The 16,241-nt window shown below is 39.5% G+C and overlaps 1 protein-coding gene across 3 annotated transcripts in view; it reads left to right on the forward strand.

Annotated features, from left to right (window-relative positions):
- Positions 1–343: 343 nt before the first annotated feature.
- Positions 344–16,241, forward strand: part of Pkib (cAMP-dependent protein kinase inhibitor beta) — a 97,997-nt gene continuing 82,099 nt past the window's right edge. Inside the window, exon 1 of one of the 3 annotated variants that reach the window (XM_021174711.2) lies at positions 344–512. The gene's annotated coding sequence lies outside the window, so the exon portion shown is untranslated. Of the gene's footprint in view, positions 513–13,220; positions 13,319–16,241 lie in introns of those variants that run through there. The other 2 variants (XM_021174714.2, XM_021174710.3) reach the window with 2 other exon arrangements.

The following is a 16,241-nucleotide window of genomic DNA, read 5'->3' on the forward strand; positions in this document are numbered from 1 at the left end:
TAAATAAACGCGAACACCCAGATTCCAGGTGCAACAGAGCTAGTTTCTCCAAACCTCCCTTGTTAGAGAAAGTGCAACCTCCTGATACCAGGAGCCTAAGTCCTGTAAATAAGAGGGAAGGATAGCAGCAGACAGACAGACAGACAGACAGACAGCAGCGGAGGTGTGTAATTTCAAGGGAACTGACTGTCTTCGGTGAACATGCACAGAGGCTTTCCCCCTAGGACACCTGGAGCAGGAACCACTGTTGCGTTTGTCCCCTGGGGCTCAGCGGTGGCAGGTTCTGCTTAACTGGGCAGGTCCTGTGGAGCCTAGCTCAGCTCGCGGGGGCGGGACCGAGTGGCTCCCTCCGCCCTACACATTGCTGCCACCAGCTCAGCCCAGCCGCATCCCAGAGCAGAGGCGGCTGCAAGCTCCAGCCGCGTCGCAGCTCCGTGCCGCAGAGAGGCCGGCAGCAGGCGCCACCGCGAGGGACCTGGCCCGGCGCCGCCCGCATCTCTTGCGCGCAGCTGGTAAGTACTGGCGAGCAGGTGTCACTAGAGAGGGGATGGAGGGAAAGGGCTCGGGGAGTTGGGGAGACCGAGCGAGGGAAAAATGTAAGCTCAACTTTGCTATTTTATGCCTGGTCTGCACATGCCCAGGGGGATTTCAGAGCAGATCCCATCCTTCCACCTGGAGCTGGGGGACTGTCGGAGTGAAAGCCGGTGCTCCTGGGAGGTTTGCTCATTGGCTTATCGCTGGCCACTGAAAGTGGACTCAGGGGACCTCTGATTATAAGTTGCTGAGCCTTTCTCTGCTCGCCACCAACGCCACATCATTTTCTTCCGGCCTCGTTTTTCTATCAGTAGAGGTCTGAGTTCCAACCCGCTTCAAGCGTCCAGAACTGTGACGTTAGCCAAGAGACCTCACCTTACCGGTTCCCCCCATTCCTTGATAAAGTATGCCTGCTAGGAAACCAGCGACCTCAGGGGTGCCCCGCAGCTATATCAGACTCTGCTTGCTGCGAGGACCCTCGCTGATAAAGGAAGAGGGACTCAAGTGCCAGATGGTCCCACAGACTGAGAGGCAGAAGGCATCCCAGTCCAGGTTGGTCTTGGCTACAGTTCCTGCAGCCTTTTGTGGGTTCCTGAAGGTTTGGAGGGTTTCAGTAAAGGGTGACTGGGTCTCATGGACGTCTCAGACCCCACAACTCAATTCCCTTCTTTAGTCAAGCTGAGATGATAGTAGCATTCCATCTTCTCAAAGATAGTATCAGAAAGCACTCCTGACTCAGGAAAGCTCCCTGAGGAGCAGGTGCTGAGCCCAAGGGAAGCCATTAAAGCAAACAACGGGGTTAACAGCTGGACCCTACCAGACCAGCAGGTGGATACAGGACACTGATGACATGCTTAGAGGCATGTTCAGCTGGGAAAGACAAACCAGAACGAGGCACTCTTACCTGTGATTGGATACCGGAAAAACTAATGGGTTAGACTTACTCTTACGGGTTGTTTTGCTCTGTGTACCTTTAAACATCCATCTATCGATCCACTTCACAAGATGTCTTTTTTCCCCCTTACTGACACGTTGAAAAAAAAAAAGCAACTTCCTTGAATTTAATATTCGGAGGCTCAGAGTTTGGCTTATTAAAATGAAAATTAAAATGTGGTGACCTCAACTCTCTGATGCCAAAGATTGCACCTCCAAAACGCTGTACCCTGTGACTCCCTGACACTAGTCAGAGCCAGTCAACTGACTCTGTCTCTAGGGAAAAAAAAAGTGTTTGGCAAGTTCAACTGATTCAATTTTAAAAATCTAAATATAAAAAAGAAAGAAAGAAAGAAATAAGAAAAGAAAGAAAAGACCCAGAGAATAGTTTTAGTAATTTACTAATAGTATGTCCATGACTTTCTTCAGCAAAGTATTACAGACAGGAGCTTACTCAATCTAGAATATTTTAAGAAGTGCCAAATTCCCCTCTTGTTAAAGAATTTTTCCCTCCTATTTAGTCAGCTTAAGTGTATATTTAAATTCATGATAGATCAGATTATTTTTCTAACAGTCTTAGAATTCTTTAACTTCCCATTCAGTTTGCATTACAGATTTAAAGGTAAATTGGTTGAGATATAGATTATAAATTTATACATAGTAAAATCTACCCTCTTCAAAAGCAGATGATCTTCAAAAAGCCACCCCAGCCACTATGAGTTTATATGCAACTCTCCTGTTTTACCCAGAAATCACTGCTTCAATAGAGTCGCGACTGCCTCTACCTCTTCCAATCTTTCCAATCCTCTTAGTGATTATCTCTGAGCCTTGAGAGGCAAGGGTGTGATACAAATGTCCCATTAAGTGCTATGAGCTCCGAGTCTTTTCCTCGGCCTGTGGATGACTCGTGGGGGTTAATCATCTGTACTGCACAAAGAATCTTCTCTGATGGAGGTGAAAGGACGCACTGATCTATGGGTATAAGCTTTTAGGTGTTGGTTTAATACTATGCCCTTTCAGTAGAGTTCTAGTGGGTTCTCTTTTAGGGCCCAAGACCTACTCAGTTTCAGGTTCTTTGCCCTATGTATAGTAGCAGACATGCATGTAATATAGTGTGTCATAGCATGCATAGGAAGGGTAGAGAACAACTTGGGGGAGTACATACATTTCTTCTACCATTTGGGTCCAAGGACCAAACTCCCAACTTCAGGCTTGGTGACAAATGCCATCAAGCCTTCTTCCTCACTCTGCATTGTTGTCAATATGTGCTGTTGTGAACCCCAAAGCTAAGGATATTCATGCGTAAGTCTTTGGGAGCTCATATATTAATTTCTTTTTTGTAGATATTAAACCATGGTATCTCTTCATTATATATGAAAATTATGTCGTCTCCATTTAAAAGAACATGATGCAATCAGTTTTATATGTAAAAATGTAGAAAATTCTAGAGCATTGTGTGTGTGTGTGTGGATGACATAGATAGTTAGATAGATGATAGGCACATAGGTAGAGAAATAATAGAGATTCACAGAGGAAGCTTTCTTTCAAAGTTAATGCTCAAGTACAGCAAACTACTCTGAAAAACTGTTTCAACATTTTTCACATAATTTTGTGTGGCTCGACAGTAAATTTGGTCATGTTCCATTCCTTTACTGCAAACGTTTTAGCTAAGTAAAAAACAAACAAACAAACAAACAAAATCCATCCTGAATGTCAAAACAATTGAGAGAGTCTAGAATAAAAGGAGCCTCCTTAGTTAAAGTGTCATGCAGATAGATACTAATTAATCCTCTCTTAATGCAGGTGAGGAAATCTAAGGCCCCTACATTCAGGAATTACATCTACCAAAATCACATATTAGGAATAAATTCAAGACAGAAGTCTTCCTTTTAGGACCTTTCCTACTGGTACATGCTTTTCTAAGTCTGTTGAAGGAAATATTTTAAAATGACTGTCAGGTTTCCCACTGCCAGCAACTCTCAGCCCCTGTGTTGTCCCGCTGCCTCAGCCTCTAGACTAGCCTCATCAGTGACTGATCACCGTCTACCCAGCTCCAGTTCACTTGTTTCATAGCTGTCTGTACCTTCTCAGCCATAAACCTCTGTGGTCAGTGGTCCCACATTCCAGTATCCCAGGAAAACAAAACTCTTGAAGCTTATAATAAACCAGTAAGGTTTATGTATCAATAAATTATCAATTCACAAGATGCCCATACAAAATTTTCAGAGCCAATTGATAATGATAAAAGCTGCCCACCTAGATTAGACAACGTATCCCAATTATTCTGTCTTTTATGATATCATATCTACCAGTGGCTATTTAACACCACGTGAAATCTGAATCTTCCTGGTCCACCGTCTCCATCTTGCTTCCTCTCTCTCCTGAGTTGCTCTCTGTCCCTGCAACCTTTAGCTCTGCCTCCCTTTTCCCTGTCCAATCACAGACCTCCTGCTGCACTAATGATATTTAATGTAATGGGACAGGGAAAATCCTGACACGTAACTGTGTTGGTTTTACACATTATCATATACTTTGTATATAGCTTTTCTGTGTCATTGTGAGATAATGATATTTCACAAGAAAAGTTCCAGGTCGCACTCCTGTGCGTACCTGCAGAAACAAAACTGGTTATTATTTTTCTTCTTACTAGAAGTAGAACTGATTTTGAGAAACGAAACAGAGTTACTACTTTTTACTCAAATAAGAGAAGCATATTTTTTTTTCCAGCTGGCAATAGCAACTGCAGTTCTGTGCATCTGCCTAGGCAGGATGCCTGCTGCAGACTTTATAGAAAATGAGGATTTGTATCCCTCAGAGTCTCAGTATGACAATATCCAGGAGCTGAGTTTGTGGGGTTGTTTGTTTGTTTGTTTGTTTTGTGTGCATATCTGTTCCTGAATTTGAGGCAGCAATCTAAAGGAGAATTCTCGATGAATTAGATATAAGATTTTTCAAGAAGGAAAGAGGGCCAAGGGAACAGAGATGCTTCAAACAGTATGGAGTCAGGACATAGTTGACAGTTACATGCGGTGGCAACAGCTGAAGCCTTTGAGCACAGGATAGACAGGCAGGAAGTCCTCTGTGGATCCTCCCTCCACACATCCCTCTTCCTTAGAAGTCCTAACATTGTTCTGCTGATAAGAGGAAGTATGGTCTGTGCTGGATGTTCAGTAGGGGCTACTGAAAGTGTTCATTTAGGGACTGAAATAAAAGGAGAAACTGAGGCCCAGTGTGACAGCCTCAAAAATAAAACCACAGAAGGGGAGTCCCACATCCTTCCTCTGCATGCTTGTATTCTAACCATCACAGAATTTCTTATGTCTGCATTTATTTTATGCACTGAGGTTACATGTCTCAAGGAGAAAACAATTTGGCTTTCTCAATCTCTCTGCCTCTCTTGTTTCCTTGCACACACATGTGTAAACAGAAATGGTTCACAGTCCAAGCAATTATAGTACTTTATTATGTTGGTTTTTTTTTAAATGAAAATAACCACTTTTATTGTGGAATCTCTGGAGCAAAGAGTAATGCTAAACTCGAAATGATGAAGTAAGACCTCTTCGCCTGCCTTTCTCAAAGAGGTCTTTCGAATCTAATAAAACAGCTATATTACAGACATGATGACTTTTGTTACACTCTGAAGGTTTGTAAGACATCTATCAAACCCAAAGAAGAAGTTCCAAAGGGCAGCACTTCCCCAGAAACTGCTTTGCCTCCCAGTTCCTCTGTCCTTGATGAAGGACATCTGTCACCACTCTGTGTGCTGAGGGGCAGAAGCAGCACTGCTCACGGGAGGGAAAAGTTAAGACAGAAAATAAAGACTGACTCACTCAAGCCTTTCACACATTCTAGGAAGTTACAGATGTTCCCCACTCTTACAGTTCTTAGGTGAGTAGATAGATTGCAGGGCAGTGCAAGCAAATATTTCTAACCATTAATCCAAATGAGGAAGACTAGGTAATATTCTGGTTCCAGAACTATTAGAGCCTTAAAGGACTGGGCCTGATGATAGCTGAGTTGTGTAAGGATAGACTGCCAAATGCTTCTCTGTGTGAGGCTACAAGCTGGCACAATTTATGGGCACAGCAATTTGAGATTGAGAGTGGACTTGATGTGTATTTTGAATCGTATATCTTCCTTTTATTTTCCCCTCCTTAGAACCTGGAAATGTGAGCACATATAAAGCCCTACCTTATGTGTAAGAGATAAATCAGAGGTGTGATATTTAAGAGGCCAATGTATAGAAGCTCAAGAGATAACATTAGTGTTGGTATATAGGAGAGAATATGGTGAGACCCCTTATGGTAAGAATGCAGAAGCACAAGAGTTCAGAGAGTGCCCCCAGAAAGCCCAGGAAGAAGCTGGAACGAGACATTTTTCACATAGCAACGAGTGTGTCTATAACCACACAGAACTTCCGAATGTGTTATATATATATAACCACAGGTCAGGGCTGTAAGAGTAATGGCAGGAGGATGGTTAATAGAGCTTTTGATTTGACAAGATGAAAGGCAAGGCTTTGTGTTCATGAGGAGGAGCAAATAGGAGGTGAGGAGACGCATCAGTGCTCAATATTCATTGTTGTCTTGGGACACCGAGTCAAATTGACTTTTATTCAATGATAAAACAACTCATTGGTGGGAGAGGCTGTGACTCTAGAAAAAGTAAGTCATGGGACTGTTTCCCAAAGGAGAGGGGTTATATTAAGTGGGAGTCACAAACATTGCATGCTCTTCGGCCTGTAATGGAGTTTAAGGGAGAGCAGTTCTTAAACATTTTCTATGGAACTGGCTATGTTAAGAAAATGGAAGCGATCTGTTGCCAGGCCTCGGACTAGGTATGTTCCAATGCTTCTTTTATTTTTCGACTTATGAAACTGGTATTATGGCTGCATTTTCTGGATGAACAATTAAAGGGTGTTTTTGTTCAGTCTTTTATTTTGTTCACATGTATTGTTTGTGTGTGTGTGCGTGCGCACATGTGTATACTCACCCACTTATGTACAGGTAGAGAACAGAGGTTGATGCTGGTGCTTGCCTTTATTGTTTTCTGCTTTGGCTTTTGAGGCAGGTTCTCTTGCTGTCCTCAGTGATTGACATTTTAGCTAGGTTGGCTGGCTAGGAAACTCCTGGGATAGGTCTGTCCCTGCTCTGTCTAGTGCTGGGGTTACAAACTAGCATAAGTCCAAGATTTTACATGAGTGCTGGAGATCTAAACATAGGTCCTTGTGCTTGCTTTTTCCAAAAGCATTTTACTCACAGAGGCATCTTCCTAGTATTGAGGTTTTGACTGTTGCTATGCATTGTAATACCAAATTTTATGCCCAAAGGTCTAGGCCTGCGAGGGAGTTCTCACATTTGCAAGTTTTTGTTGTGCGAACCTTGTTCCTTAACTTAAAACTATTGGTTAAACAAAAATGACTACAGCCAATTACTGGAAGTAGGTGGGGTTTGAATTACCTGGTTGAGGGTTGCAAAGAGGAGGAGAGAGTCAAGCCAGGGAGAGAGGAAGAAGCCACCATGAGATCTGGGGACGAGATGGACCATGAGCACATGGCTGGGAGAAACAGCAAGTATTTGGGGGACACCGCTGGGGAAGTAGCCAGGGCAGCAGTTAGAAAAGTAGCCTAGGGGCTACGCCCAGTAATTGTCAAACCAAAATAATGTAACTGTAGTCTGAGTCTCATTTATTCGTTAACTAGACAGGGTTAAGCTTAAACTGGTTCTACTATACCCTAGCTCCTCTGTCCAGTCATTAAATAGAAGGTATCAGACTTTATTTTGATGATCACATAAATTCAAATCCTTGGTCCACTGGAAACTGACAGGAATTGAAAAGGATAACCCTGTCATCCTGGACATTTTAAAAAGTCTAAGTGTGGTACACACCAAGCTCTCATTCTTAGTGTCAGGGGTAAAGATGGCCACAAAAAGGCAGTGTGGAAAGGTGGGTAGTGCATCTACTGCAGCCTTCCCTGGCCGCTGCCCTTCAGCATTGCTGGAAGCCAATCATCTCAGAGTCCATATGGAATCAACAGTAGAGATATGAAATATTCTCTTACTAGTTTCAGGGTGAACCTTGGCTTTCATTCATCTGCATTGGGAATAATGGGGAAAGGTTTCAGAGGAAGTGAGAAACAGTTTCCTTTCCCAGTAGATCTCAGGCAGTCTTTGAAATAGGGTGGATGTTGGCTAAACGCGGTTAAACTTCCAATAAATCCCAGCAGAACTTATTTCACCTTTATAAGCCTATGTTTTGGGGTTCTGGTTTGATTTAAAAACTCCTGCTTTTGAAAGTAGAAATGTATTTTTTTCAACCACCTGCCTTCATTTTCCCTTTAAAGCTGTGCACTGACACTTTATCTTAAGTATAAGACAATTCTGCTCCATCTCTTAACCTTCCCATCTGTTGTGAATGGAGATGCTTAAGCAATTAACCATATTTTAAGGATTATTACCATGTTCCATAATAGCAAATATATGTCAAGTTAACACAAAGGGACAAGAGGTGTTTATGAGATTTGTGAAACTCGGCTTTTAGTCACAGCTTGATGCAAACTAAAATTATTTTGAAAAAAGAAAAAAAAACAACAGTTTCTTTCTCCCTCTTTATTCACTTCATTATCAAGCTTTACTCTGAAAACAAAAGAAGCTGTCAACCATTCTATAATTAATTTCTAAAGTATACATTCAAAGAGAACAAGGTATATCTACTCAGGCTTTAGTAAGTCTCTTGTTCCATCAATTTATTCCATAAGCCCATGTGGGAAGCTACTGCTGTGGGGGGTGGAAGGGTGGGGAATGTAACAAGTTTTCTGGGCAGGTGTGATTCATGCTGGGACCTAAAAAACAGCTGTGATTAGGGCATGTGAAACTTTGATTAATCTGGCCTTGGTCTCAGTGTCATTCTTGGGAACAAGTGAATCTGGCAGAGCCTGAAAAGAGAAGGAAGAGCCCTTCACAGAGATAAAGTGCAGGGAAAATATTTACCGGCCTCTTCCACCCTGAAGATGAATGGGCTAAAAGGAAACCAGACAGGTAATGAAACCAGGCAAAGGTCTGGTTCCAAAGGCTGTTTTATGTGTGAAAACCATGAATATTATTAGCACATAGGTTGTTGGTGACATTTATTATCATTATTACATTATATCTTCATCATCACATACATATCATCATTATTATATATTTTAATATCTTGATGTTTTGCTGTATTCTTTGTATTTTTGGTGAAAAGTAAGTAAGCTTTGTAGAAATAAATCTTGTTCAGTATAATCCTCTTTAATTATCATTAATGAACTTTATTGTATATAGTCTGAATCCAAATAATAATTTGAAAAGAAATAATAAGTGTGAAAGAAAATCTTTCTCCTTTATATAACTATATATCTGTGACTAACACTTGAGAAAATATGGACAAAGATTGTGGCGAGAATAACTCAAAAATCACTAAGCTACAAATGAAAAAGCTTGCTCTGTAGCCACCTCCACTTTTAGTCACGTGCTAACAGACAAATACCTTAGTTTTTGAGATTTTAGGTTTTTTTCTCAACATAATTATACTACTATAACAAAATTGAGTTCAGTTTTCATCATAAAATCACTTCAGAAAGCTACATGTATTATTGTAAAAAGAGTCCTCGTTCCATGTCTTTAGGTTGCATTTTCATGCTCATGCTTAAGAGCGATCATAAGCATTTATTTAGTGCTGGAGAGGTGGCTCTGTGGTTAAAAGCACTCGCTGCTCTTCCAGAGGACCTGAGTTTGAATCCTAGTGCCCATATGGCAGCTTATAACCATCTGTAACCTGGGTTTCAGAGACTCTACTGTCATCTTCTGGTTCTTGTGGTCACCAGTCATGCATATTGAACACAAACATACATGTTGGCAAAATATCTAGACATATAAGATAAAAATAAAGAACACTTAAAAATGTTTATTGAAAGTTTTAATGTACTTTGGAATTGACTAAGTCTGGTTTTTTGGTTTTTTTTTTTTTTTTTTTGAGGTGAAAGGCTAACTAACCTTAAACAAACAAACGCCCACTTAATCGCATCCTCTTGGATGCAGGCATTTCTTTCTGTGTGTTTATTAGTGATAGATGTCAGCAGGAATGAGGGAGACTCATCTTCTTTGTTTGGGTGCTCATGGCAAGTGATGGAAGACAGTCAGCCTAATCATCCATCTCTTAAAGAAACAGAAAGTGTTGAAGAACTTCAGAGAATTCAAAGAAGAGAGAAATAAAATTAGCTATTCAGAAGGGTGGTCCAGAATAGCAGAAACAACAGCTCAAGTGCAGAAAAGGATAAGACAGAGCTGCAAAGACTATTCAGGACTCAGAGAAGGTAAGAGTAGAAGCAGAGATTGAGGCTGTTGTGAAGGGCTTTAAATACCAGACTGAAGACTCTGTTTACACATATATACATATATATTATCACTAATAAAATGCAGTATTTACTAACATTAGCCACAAATTTAAACACAAAGTCTTTCCTTAGTCTGATATATATCTGGTATGTATGTGTGTGTATGTGTGTGTGTGTATATATATATATATATATATATATATATATATATAAACATACACATATATGTGTGTGTATATATATATACATATATATGTGTGTGTGTTTGCACGCGCGTATGTGTTATGTGTGTTGTAGGTTCATTTTATATACAAATGTACTTACCATATTTATTATATAATAAATATAATATATAAAATATATAAAAATAAATATATAATTTATATATAATATGCATGAATGTATATTGAAATATGATGGAAGAGAAATGGTCATTAGCAGAATTGGTAAAATAATAGAGGTTTTTGGCTTATTATTGATCAGCTAGTGATTAATAATATCAAGTGGCTGTCCAACAAAGGTAATGAGTATATAAAGAGTAAGATTTAGTTAGAACTTAGATCTACTACTTGTTTGCTCTTTTATTTTCCAGATTTTTCTGACTTTTGCACTTCCAGTGTATTCGCATCATAGAGATGACAGCGTTAGCTTGTCTCCCCTTTTCCTAGCATCTAATACATCTCCACTGTTTGTGACTGGTGTTTGAGTGTGAAGGCTGCATATAGGGGGTTAGATTGGGTCAATGAGGAGCCTGTGCATTGAGGACTAATGGTGGAGAAAGAAAAAATATATTTACACACTAGATACACAGCCTTAGTAGGGCATATAACTGATCAACTCACTGGGTTAAGAATTCTTTTCATATGTGCAAACACAGGCAGGCTAGGAATTAAGATTTCTAATCTTCAGAATTTGTGTTCAAGTTAGGCACTCACAATACTCTTAGTGCAAACATGCTTGAGCGTTGCTCACACACAGGTATATGGACCTCAGGCTCTTCAGTACTAAGTAAACCTGTGAGAACAAGGCTTACATATGTCTCTAGCTCCAGGGGTGCTAGAGAAAAGGAATGACTGTGGGTATTGTGACTGATTGCCGGATTCATAAGCTTTTGTGTACTATTTTCCTATGGTCCTATTTAACTTTTCAACTAGTACTTTGAAAGAAGCAGATATTGAATAAATGCTGACTTGGGACTATTTTGGATGTTTTACAGTTAGGATAACTTGCGTTCAATCCAGAGTACCTGCACATAAGCCAGACATGTTGATGCAAGCCAGTAATGAGAGACTTAAGGTCATTTTTTTGGGCCATATAACAAGTTTGAAGCCAGTCTGAGCTACACGAGAGCCCATTTCAAAAGAAAAACAAGCCAAACCCAATTGCTGATTAGTATGGAGAATTATTTTTCTGAGATGGGATCCAGATCAGTATCAGTGATTGGCTCCTGGATGTAGAGCTCATTTGAGTGTTCCATTATCGTGACTCTAGTAAGAGAGACACAGACTGGGGATTCAGGAGACTCTGTGGCAGAATGCTTGTTTAATTTGCCAAAACTAAATCAAATCAAACCAAAACAAAACAAGAAAACATGGGTTAGTATTGCAAGGAAGAAAAAAAAAAAAAAGAATACAGGGGACCAGATTATAAGAACAATGTCACTCAAGGGATATCTGATAAGTTAGTGTAGAAGCATTCATTATAGTTTAAGAGAAGTCAGGAAATGGAGTTTTTGTTTTAATTTTTGGCAAATTATATCACTTCCCATCCTAGATGTATTTGGGAGATAAAAGAAAGGCAGAAGACACCAAAACATGCCCAGTCTTTATAAATTTTGCAATTTTTCCCTAAGTCACTGTTTTCTAATCAACAATCCATTATCCCATGGTCACCTCCTTAATCCTAAGGACTAGGCCAGGCCTCAACAAGGTCAAGTTAGGTGTAGTGTAGGCTGTTAAAAGAGTACAAGATTAATGGGAAAATAAACAACTTCAAAACCATGTGACTGAATTCACCATAGCAACTTTGATCAAGTGTGGACATGATCAGCTGCCTTTATCAGTAATCTTGAAATCAGGGCCAGTTACTCTGTAGAGGATGACATAATTGCCAGATCTTAAAAGATAGCCAGTCATTTCTCAGGTAAAGAGGAATGTGTTCTGGGAAAACGCCAAGAGATATGAAGTGCAAGGTGTGTTTGAGGAATTGTGACTCATTCAACATAATGGAAGTGTTCTGTATGGGGCAGCAGCGGATGGGGCTTGACGTTGAACAGGAAATAGAGTCAGAAGTGTTTTTGTGAGTCAGGGTATATATACTTGGTCTTTATTGAAGGCTTTGAACTGGAAGAGTAATGGATTCCATTTCTAAAGTGGTGACATGACTAATGGCCCATGCACCTCTGCATGAATCCTTCCTTGTCTCCTGAAGAGTTTGGGAACATTGGGGGAATGAGGTCAGAGAAGAGCTCATGACTGGTTGGGGAAAGTTTTCAGATTATTCACTACATGTTGCCTTCAAAGAATGGGTCAGGTATAGAAAATATGACGACTTTAGGTTGGTTGAGCTGTTATGGTAACTTTGGGACAGAACATCTCAATGTGGGCTTAACTATACATAAAAAAATGAAAGTTTTGCCTGGAAGTTGCTATGCCAAACTAGAGTTGTACACTTAAATATTTTGTAGAGTTAAATTTTCTCTCCTCTTTTTCTTGCTCTTTCTTTCCCTCCTCTCCCTTTTGTCCTTCCTGAGAGAGTCTTACTATGTAGCCACAAATGGTCTCATACAACATGTCTTCCTCAGCCTCCCAAGTCCTGGAATAATAACCATGTGTCATTGAATGCAGCTTCAAATATGTCTGGCATAGTTTTCCAGGAGCTTTGTGATTTAATTCTTGGGTTTCTCCACTTTTCTGTGAGCAGAAAGTATGTAAATAGTTAAGTTCTTTGAAACGGTGAAAACTTTGGAAGTCATACTTTAAATGTGACTTAATAAATATTGGCTCATTTATTATTTATTTCAGTACTTAGAGTTTTCTAGAGTTTGCTTCCGTTGCTTTAGTCTTCCTGACAGATTCTGTAACTCTCCAAGGATAGAGTTTAAATCAAGGATACATTCAAAGTACCCTTTGTGCTGAAAAATAACTCTAACCAGATTTTTATTTGGCAACAGTGGAGAGTTTCCTGAGAAGCATGTGTATACATTATGTACCTAGTCATAGAACCAGATACCCCTAGCATCCTGTGAACCTGGCTCACTTGAGAGCCACTAAGCTGTGAGTGTTCTTGGGAACAGCTGGGGCAAATGAAGCACTGTTGCCTAGCAGTCCCTCTGGGGCAGTCATAAGGGATTGTTGCTGAGCAACCAGGAGCCTCTTGGTGCCACATCAGCCTCCATGGAGTATCAAAGTGGTAGTGGGTCCACTCCCCTTGGGAGGGGCAGAACATCTTGGAAGAGTCCAGACTAGCCTCAGAGGCATGGTGTTATCAGTAAGTTTCTGACCGTATCATGAAATATGGTAACTTGTATACTGTGGACATACACGCCTTTTATGGAATTGTAAATTGAATTACATGTAAACTTGGGGAAAGACACATAGAAGTGGCAGCAAAAATTCTCACACAAGTAACTTGACTCTGGGTTTTTTTGTCCTTCAGGCTAGATTGTAAGGAAGGTCTTCTGGGCCAATGAGATGTCATTTTTCATTGTAGTACATGGAATAGGTACTGTCCCTTGGTTAACATTCTGTAAGCCAAGCAAATATTTGCATTTGAGAAAAACTGGCAAGCTAATTCTAATCTGGTCAAGAGATCCTGTTGAGTCAAGTACTTGATTCAATTCAACATAATTTGATCCTACTATTTGAGATATCCCATTGAGTACAGAATGGTCAAGACATTGTCTTATTTAATTTTTTTTTAAATATTTTTCTTTTTAATTTTTTTTTCCAGAGCTGAGGATTGAACCCAGGGCCTTGCGCTTGCTAGGCAAGTGCTCTATCACTGAGCTAAATCCCCAACCCGTCTTATTTCATTTTTAATTTTATATAGTGTATACATTACTCATCAAGAGTTGATAAAAAATGTGGAAACTTATTAAATCTCTGAGGACAACTGACTTCTCATGTTGGAAGTCAATGTTTCTTTGGTGAGCAAATGCTTGTGAAGATTCTGGCAAATTTTTCACAGACCAAGATTCAGTCCAGGATAGTGTGGGACAATTTCAGCCTCTGTTGGAAGTGGAGTGTGAAGTCTCTAATCTGTTTTAGTTTTTATTTTTTGTAAATATTAGAGCAAGCTGTCCCTGACTCTGTGGCCTGCCTATGGATCTCCTTCTCCTAGATGGGCTACCTTGTCTGGACTCAGTGGGAGAGGATGCCCTTAGACCTGCTGTGACTTGATATGCCAGAATGGGTTGGTACCCATGGGGGCTTCCCCTTCTCTGAGGAGAAGGGGAGGGGATAATAGAGGGAGGGTATGTGAGAGTGGGACTGGGAGGAGAGGAGGGAGGGAGCTGCAATCAGGATGTAAAGTGAATAAACAAATTAATGAAAACTTTAAAAATTCTTGCTAAGTCTTGCATACAGAGATCTGTTTAACACACATTCTTTCACAGTGATGCATGGAAGATGGTAGAGTTAGTGCATCATTGAGGTTCTTTATGTAAGTAGTCACAGGAAAGTGGACATCTCTGTAAGGTGCTTGATGCTGTCTCTATACTATGAACATTTACAATTAGCAAGAACTGTCATTTATCTTATATGCATGTTGATAATCTGAAACATATAGAATACATTTTTGCTAGAAGTTGTTCTATGTGACTTAAAATACTAGACTATTTAAACTTTAAAAGTTATTTGTTTATTTTTAAATTAAATTTTAAGGTAGCATAGAAAGTAAAGAATTGTTATGGCATTTTCATATATACATATATGTGTGTGTATATGTGTGTTATGAATATTAGGAAGCATAAATATACTTTGTTCTAATTCGTTCCCGTCTTTCACTGCTTTCAACTTCCTACTCCCTCTTAAAGATTCTCTTTCTCTTCTCAAATGTCCCTCCTCTACCTCCCTGTCACATGAATTCCACTAACCTCTCTTTTATCTCCTCCTAACTTCCTTAGGATATCTTCAATGAACAGTGGTGGCACATACCTTTAATCCCAGCACTTAGGAAGAAGAGGCAGGTAGATCTCTGACTAATGCACACACACACACACACACACACACACACACACACACACACACACATGCCTATCCAAACATATATGTATATATGTGTACATATATATATATATATATATATATGTGTGTGTGTGTGTATGTATATATATATTTGAATATTAGAGAAAATGTGTTATTTGGATTTCTGAGTATAGCTTATTTCTGATTCCATCCATTTTCTGGCAAATGTCAAGATTTCAGTTTTCTTTGTGGCTAAACAAAATTCTATTGTGTATAAGCATCACATTTTCTTCATACTTTCATTTATTGATAGATAGCTAGGCTAATTCTAAAAACTATATACAAAATACTTGACTCTTAAGGTTATTGTATAGATGGTGTCTTAGGCTGGTATAGAATACTTAGTAGCTTGGCCAAAGACAGTGTAGAAAAATCAGTCTTCAAAATCCATGATCTTAGTCATTATTTTCTTCCATAAGCACTATGTCATTTTATGAGGGCAGCCATGTCAGTATTTACAATGAATTTGTCTTTTTTTGTTGTTGTTTGTTTTTTTTTGTTTTTTTTTTGTTTTGTTTTGTTTGTTTGTTTGTTTGTTTGTTTTTGAGACAGGGTTTCTTTGTATAGCCCTGGCTGTCCTGGAACTCACTATGTAGACCAGGCTGGCCTTGAACTCAGAAATCCGCCTGCCTCTGCCTCCCAAGTGCTGGGATTAAATGCATGCACCACCACTGCCCAGCAAATTTGTCTTTTAAACCACATAACCACTTGGGTAACTAAGCTGCTTGATTTATGATTTCTCTCTCTCTCTCTCTCTCTCTCTCTCTCTCTCTCTCTCTCATAAGAACGCCTTTTGATCAAGTGTCTTTGTATCCATTAAAGCCTCTGAAGAGGAGAATAAGTTCAGCAGGCATTAACAGTCTTGCTTCTATTTGTTATCTTGTTTTATAAAATAAGAAAGTATATATATATATATATATATATATATATATATATATATATATTTAGTATAATATGTGAATGAAGGATAAGTGGTTAGAAGGTAATTTGTAAAAATAAATAACATTTTAACTGATTTTGGAGTCAATCCACTAGATTTATTTTAGGGCTTTGAAAATTATAAAGATAAAACGCATTTATTTTCAAGAGAAAAGTTATCTAGGTGAGAAGATATATAAAGGTAGAATCAAAAGTCCAAGAATATTACAGCCTCATCATGTCCAATT

This window comes from Mus caroli, unplaced genomic scaffold (genome assembly GCF_978045245.1).
Source record: "Mus caroli unplaced genomic scaffold, Mus_caroli_1 scaffold_9, whole genome shotgun sequence".
In the NCBI taxonomy this organism is placed as follows: domain Eukaryota; kingdom Metazoa; phylum Chordata; class Mammalia; order Rodentia; family Muridae; genus Mus; species Mus caroli.